This window comes from Bubalus kerabau, chromosome X, assembly GCF_029407905.1.
Source record: "Bubalus kerabau isolate K-KA32 ecotype Philippines breed swamp buffalo chromosome X, PCC_UOA_SB_1v2, whole genome shotgun sequence".
In the NCBI taxonomy this organism is placed as follows: domain Eukaryota; kingdom Metazoa; phylum Chordata; class Mammalia; order Artiodactyla; family Bovidae; genus Bubalus; species Bubalus kerabau.
Window position 1 is genome coordinate 138381059 of NC_073647.1, and position 5543 is coordinate 138386601.

At 39.2% G+C, this 5543-nt stretch overlaps 1 non-coding gene across 1 annotated transcript; it reads right to left on the bottom strand.

Moving 5' to 3' along the window:
* Positions 1-1948: 1948 nt before the first annotated feature.
* LOC129640500 (small nucleolar RNA SNORA12) lies at positions 1949-2096 on the bottom strand. Its single transcript, XR_008708867.1, has one exon. It is a non-coding gene; the product is annotated as a small nucleolar RNA SNORA12 (small nucleolar RNA).
* Between the last annotated feature and the right edge of the window lie 3447 nt (positions 2097-5543).

Consider the following 5543-nt stretch of genomic DNA (forward strand, 5'->3'; position numbering starts at 1 on the left):
GTGATTGTATTAACATTTTAATCCTGCTTTTCTGTTCTCCATGTATTTTCCGTACAGAAGCTGACCTCTGTAAAATTCTGTAAATCTAACTTTCTGACTGCCAGCCCTTTTGGGCATTGTACATTGATACCCATGACCATTTCTGGCTATTGCTAATGGTGTTGCTTGCAGTTAATAGTTATAAGCACTGTCATTACATATTGTATCTGAATGGTGAGGATAATTATGAATTTAATAATACAGTTGACCCTTGAACAATGCAAGGGTTAGAAGGCCGACTCTGTGCAGTTGAAAATCCAAGTATATGACTTATCTGCCCTAAACGATGCAACCAACCACAGGTGGTGCATTACTGTAGTATTTACTGTTGAAAATAATAAGTGGACCTGCACAGTTCAAACCCATATTGTTCAAAGGTCAACTGCATTTTTAATCTCTCCAAGGATGGAAACTCCTTTTGTATGAAAGAGTTATTCACTTTCCACATATTTAACTTTAGTACTCGGTTGGCACTTATTCTGGAAGTAAGAGAATGCCTAAACATTATCTCAGTACCTCTTACTCCAAATGCTATGAGGTAGATATTATTTATATTCTCATTTTCAAGAGAAAATTGAGGCTCAGAGAGGTTAAATAAATTGTCCAAGGTAAAAAGGAGAGGGCTGGAATTCAGATTCTTGGGACCCAGTTTCACTGTTTCTTTAAACCTAAACCAACAAATAAGGTGAAGTGAAGTGAAGTCGCTCAGTCGTGTCTGACTCTTTGCAACCCCATGGACAGTAGCCTACCAGGCTACCAGGGATCGAAACCGAGTCTCCTGCATTGCAGACAGACGCTTTACTGTCTGAGCCACCAGTGTTCTACAAATAAGGTAGCCACTAACCAAAAATGTAAAGTTTAGTTTCTCACTTGTACTAACCACATTTCAAGTGCTCAGTAGTCACAGGGAGCTAGTGGCAACCTTGAGACACTGCAGATACAGAATATTCCATTATTTCAGAAAGTTCTATCATGTAACGCTGCTTTGAATCATAATGTCTCTTTTAGATAGTTGACACATTTCCTCAAAGTATATTGCAGTTCTGTTACAAATTATATGGATTTAACTTTTTCCTGTGAAATCTCGTTCATGTGAAGTTTCTTCATTTGCAGAGCACCAAGTTAACTTTGATCTGCAAATTAATAATATAGATAAGAGTCAAGGAGACATTATACACTTCAGAGACCAAAGATTTTTAAGCATCATCAAATAACTCCAGAAGCACTCACTTAGATACAAGCAATTGATACAATAATTACATATCATTTTTATTTATTTGTTAAAACCGGGATCCCCTACAGTAACCTGGTAGGAAATAACATGGTTAGCCTAGTTCTTTCTGCTATTCCAAAATTCTATGTAAAGCCATTTTATACTAATGATTTACCTTCCTCTCTTCCTCTAGATCATTAAGTCAGTAGCATAAAATACTTTCACTGTGAAATTTTTATTAGCTCAAGATCTAACTCCAAAGCCCTTACTTCTTGCACTGTATCCCAGGACTTCCTGGTGGGATTGCTCCTATGGACAGGGCCTGGCACATAGTAGGGGTTCTATGAAAATCTGTTGATTGGTGTGTAGGCCATAAGAGAAGAAAGAAAAATTAATAGAAACAACATAACTGTATGTTGACTATTTAGTCTTTTTTAAAATTTTTATTTTATTATTATTATTTTTAATTTGGTCACACTGGATCTTAGTTTCGGCGTGCAGGTTCTTAGTTATGGCATGCGGGGTCTAGTTCCCCAAACAGGTATGGATCCAGGGCCCCTTGCATTGGGAATACAGAGTCCCAACCACTGAACCACTAGGAAAGTCCCATATTTGGTCTTTATTTGAAGGAAATTAAACAATTTAGAACCCTCCACATTTCTGAAGTTTAGTTATCTGAACATTTTTTTTTCTGCCATCTTTGAGAGCCAATCTCTGATTCAGGAAAGGCTGGAAAGAGATCTCTTTGCCATTAAACCTTTGGCAGCTCCTGTACAATATCTGTAGCAGAGTCAGAACCATTTGAAAATTCAGCACGAGTGCCAAAAAGAAAACCACCACAACTATCTGAACATTTTTTTAAGCCACTTCCTTAAAGGGAAATTAGATATTACATTTTCACTTTTTGTTCCAAAATACAATTAGGCCTTTTTCTTCTCATTCCTCTGTAATTTCTGCAGATGAATTCTAATATTACAGGAACAGGTATTGATTTGCACAGCCTTCAGCTAACTCAACAGTCTTTGTCTCCTTTGCAAACTGTGTGGGAGACTGATCCACGGGCCACATGTCCTCAATTAATAGGTGTCGTCACTGCTACAGGCTACTGTGCTGATTGATTGTTCTTCCTCTGAAAGTTGACAGGTGGAGCACATGCTCCATTCCTGATACAACTGAATCCGAGTCTCTTGAAGACACTCAAGTCTCTGCCTGAACTGTTGAATCCCACTCACTGCGGTCCTCTAAAGCAAGCCTTGACTATCAACCATCTGGGCACTCTCACAGGCTCACCTCAACAGCTCAATGCACACACAAAAAAGATGGGAGTAAGAGACTGGACTTGGTGGTGTGTGAAACCTGGGGTTCCCTTGGTCTTCCTAGGCTGGAAACCATGGGGAGAAAAGGAATCTTACTGGGTTTTTTTTTTTTTTTTTTTTTTTTTGTCCTTTCTTCTAAGGGACTTGAAGAAATGCCTTTCAAATACCATGGAGTAAAGAATATACAAGAACTGGCCTAAAATTAATCTTGCCCCATGCTCACAATGAGACCTCATAATGTGAAAACATACTCTTTATTTCAATCTTGCACCAGGTATTAGGACATTTTTTAAGTTCTCTGTCTTTTCAAAAACTATAAATCACTCCCCTGCCACTTTGTCTCTCTCTTTGTCTGTCTGTTTCTCCCTCACACACACACCCACACCATATAGAGAAAGAGAAAAGGAATTTTAGAAATTGGAAAGGATGACCCAGGACAAAAAGGAAACATGTTTCAAATCTGTCTTCTTCATTCCATTGTTGTTGTTCAGTCACTAAATGTCAATAATGCCAAAGTTGAGAACCTTCAGTTCAGTTCAGTTCAGTTCAGTCACTCAGTCATGTCCGACTCTTTGTGACCCCATGGACTGGAGCATGCCAGGCTCTTCTGTCCTCCACCATCTCCCAGAGATTGCTCAAACTCAAGTCCATTGAGTCGGTGATGTCATCCAACCATCTCATCGTCTGTTGTCCCCTTCTCCTCCTACCTCCAATCTTTCCCAGCAACAGTGTCTTTTCCACTGAGCCAGCTCTTCACGTCAGGTGGTCAAAGTATTGGAGCTTCAGCTTCAGCCTCATTCCATTAAGATAGAAACAAAAAATAAAGAAGAATTTAAATAATTCTTTGGAAAGCAAAAACTAGTGTGATTAGAATTTTTAACAGTACCATCATATTTACTAAAAAATCTCAATCTTTTAAGAGTTTGCCCTAAAAAGGGAGAGAGATTATCTGGTGGTCCAGTAGTTAGGACTCTGTGCTTCCACTGCATGGGACACGGGTTCCATCTCTGATCTGGGAACTAAGATCTCACAAGCTGCATGACACAGTCAAAAAAAAAAAAATACTTTGCCCTACAAAAAAACTTTGGGCTTCCCTGGTGGCTCAGATGGTAAAGTGTCTGCCTGGAATTCAGGAGACACAGGTTCGATCCCTGGGTCAGGAAGATCCCCTGGAGAAGGAAATGGCAACCCACTCCAGTACTCTTGCCTGAAAAATTCCATGGACTGAGGAGCCTGGTAGGCTACAGTCCATGGGGTCACAAAGAGTCGGACATGACTGAGCAACTTCACTTCTTCTTTTGCCCTACATATATATTTTTTGCTCTATATTCTTTGAGAGTAGAGGCTATCACATTTATCTTAGATACCTGGCTCCTGACATACTGTAGATGCTTTGTAAATGTTTGTTGAATGAGTGAAAGAAATTTAAATCGCTGTTATTCTGTATTCTCCTTGTCTGGGGAGAGTCCTGAATTTGTCCATCTAAGGTCATCTAGTAGAATGAGTGAATTTCAACTCAGCCTCCAACTCACTGATCATAGATCAGTATTGGGTGAACCAACTTCAACTTGACTCCAGCCTCTAAATTTATTGACATTATTAACAATAGCAACAAAGACATGATCACTGTTTACAAGGCATGCATCAGTGCTAAGTTGCTTCAGTGGTGTCTGACTCTTTGCAACCCTATGAACTGTAGCCCGCTAGGTTCCTCTGTCCATGGGATTCTCCAGGCAAGAATACTGGAGTGGGTTGCCCTTTCCTCCTCCAAGGGATCTTCCAGACCCAGGAATCGAACCTGAGTCTCTTACGTCTCCTTCATCGGCAGGCAGGTTCTTTACCACTAGCGCCACCTGGGAAGCTGTTTTCAAGGCTCTCCACCTTAAATCCTGCCAGACTCCTAGGGTTGCTAGAGAATTGTGATATCTAAAGGCCAGGTGGAACTGCTTAGAGATAGTAAAGATGGCAGACTCACTCTCCACAACTTTCTCAGTTGTCCAGAGATGGGCAGAGTTGGATAAGTCTTCGAGAGAGATGGCTAAGACTTGTACACAGATTTGCCTCATAAATGCTTTTCCATGTGACTATCACACTTTTCCTTAGGATAACAGTTGAAAGATTTTCTTAAATACCACACATGGAATTCAAGACAAAAATGGAACATTAATCAAAGAGTTTTGTAGGGTTTTCTTCATTATATGAGGTAGGAGAGAGTTATAATCACCAGGAAGCACAGAAGACTTCTTACCCTATACAGTACAGACCAGTGGGTTGATTAACTGAAAAATAAAATGGTTAAAATGGAGACTTGTTTTAAAAAATGATAAATATATACACTAAATATTTTATGTAAATTTAAAATAAATATGGTATTAAGTTGTTGATGCTTTAATTGGGCTACTGATTAGAGCTCTATGTTTTCTTCATTACATGCATGCTTAGTCGCTGAGTCATGACTCTTTGCGACCCCATGGACTACAGCCTGCCAATCTCCTCTGTCCTTGGAATTTTCCAGGCAAGAATACTGGAGTGGGTTGCCATTTCCTGCTCCAGGGGATCTTCCCCACCCAGGGATCAAACCCATGTCTCCTGCATTGGCAGGCAGATTCCTTACCACTGGGCAGGCATACATATAGGCAATGTCTCTGGTTTCCATTTTGGGTGAATTCTAAATGAAGTGAAAAGTCGAGATACTCTGAAAACACTGTGTGTGTGGAATCCTAGATTTGGGGGAATTTTGTCCCTATCTTTTACAGTAGCCTTGTTCTCACCTAATTTAATAACAATTTAAAAAAATCCCATGACTATCTTTTCTTTATAAACCAACTTAGTTTCTTTTTTTTAAGCACCTTTTTCTCATCATTTATATAACATTTAATTAAATGATATCTTTCCAATCACAAGTACAATGGGCATAAATAGATTTGGGGGAAAATTTAGATAACTTTTTTTTAAAAAAGTATTTATTTATTCAT